The following is a 1,883-nucleotide window of genomic DNA, read 5'->3' as shown; positions in this document are numbered from 1 at the left end:
TCGGCGAAATTCTATCGAACGACTATCGACTCCTAGTTTCTTCCGTTCAACTCGCGACCCCGTAATTTTAGGCCCGCCGGTGCTCCTTCTCCCTCTTCCCCTCGATTTTATTTCCACCTCTCTCTGGCCCATCTATTTTCGTCGCGAACATTGCGAACGGTCCTAAGGTCCTCTACCTTCGGAATCCGAAAGGTGCAAAGCTCGGAAGCTCGTCGATAAAGTCGAAAGCTCGCCATCTTTCCGAAACTCCAAATTGCACGGAGCTGAAGAAGCTGAGAAGAAAAGAATGCAATAAATTCCGCAAGCCATTTTGCATCGCCATTTAATTCCACAGCCTTTATGAAAGCAATTTATTTCATATACACAATTTCACGAGGATAAGCGTGCACACATTAAGAGGAAAATCCGAGAATATGCTCAAACTCCTTTATAAATATTTTCGATTTAATTACGATGCACTTTCGCTATTTCGAACGCGTCCGCATATAAATGCGGACTCGTGGCGTACGTATCGCGTAGTTCGCGTATTTCGGGTATCCGGAAGATCTGCACAAGACCCGCGATGCATACTTATTGGTTATTCATAGGCAATCTCATATATCCGAGGCCACTTCGGGACATACATGATACTTCTCGGACTTCTTATGAATATTCTGCATCCGCTGAATTACGAGAGGCCGGCTCGGTGCGATATCTCTCTCCCGGTCCTATTTTTTTAATCCCAGCGAGTCTGCTATCACTTAGGCGCTCTCGGTGCGATTTTACATGACCCGGATTCACATCTACCCGGGGGTAAAATTAGAATATCGCGTCGAACAGCGAAGTGCATAATTCATCGACGATTGCATCTCTACGGATCCTCCAAGATGGCTCATCGTTTATTCCACCGTTCCCGTTTGGACGTCCCAAAGACTGAAGCGACGTCGCGCCTCGTTGGGACCACGGAGAGAACCTGGAAGCAACAGTCTATCCGCGACGTCATTTTCCCGAAGTATGAAAATAAAAGGAAGAAGAAAGGGGTAGAAGAGGAGGAGCTGCGTCGAGGATGACACATCGGTATCCTTTTCCTGCGTTCTCTCACCCCTTTCCCAGAGCCGTTCGCCAATAATCAATAGTGCTGCCTAAAAGGTTCAGTACTTTACCCTTGCACACTCGTCGCCAGCGACGTGACATTAACCCTTTTTTTTTCGACACCGCGGTATCGCGGTTTGCTTTATGTTATCGGTGAAAGTAAAAAGGTGACACTCGAGGAATCGATCGTCCTTAGAAATTTGACGGCATTTTCTGTTGCAATTACTCCACGACACAGCGAAACCATGCAGGAAAATAATCCATGGCCGTGATAAGAAATTTGAATTGGTCCTATAAACATAAACACTTGAAAATGGGCTAGCAGAGATTTTCCTCTTGCGTGAACAATAAGGACTGTTATTTCATTGGGATGGCAGAAATGTTATTTGGACGATAACCCTTTTCTTTAGGGACCGTGAGGTTATTAGGAAAAGTAGGAAAAAACGACACTCGAGGAATCGATCGTCCTTCGAAATTTGCCGCCATTTTGGGAAATAATTCACGGCCGTGATAGGAGATTTGAATAGCTTTAATAAATGTAAATACTTGAAAATTAGCTAGAGATTTATTTTCTTGCGTGAACGATAAAGACCGTTCTTTTATTGGGCCGACAGAAATGTTATTCGGACGATAACCCTTTTCTTTAGGGACCGCTTTTCGAAATTTGGAGGCATTTTGTGCTGAAATTTAATTACTCTCTGATGCAGTGAAACCGGCCATGGTTGTATCATAACCCCGATCGCCATTTATCGTGTCGAGTCCGCGTTCCGGAACGCGACAAAAGCGTTTTCCCTCTCTCTCGCTCTCTTCCG

This window comes from Orussus abietinus, unplaced genomic scaffold, assembly GCF_000612105.2.
Source record: "Orussus abietinus isolate OABI.00-Male unplaced genomic scaffold, Oabi_2.0 scaffold115, whole genome shotgun sequence".
NCBI classification, from domain to species: domain Eukaryota; kingdom Metazoa; phylum Arthropoda; class Insecta; order Hymenoptera; family Orussidae; genus Orussus; species Orussus abietinus.
This window is presented reverse-complemented; position numbering follows the sequence as displayed.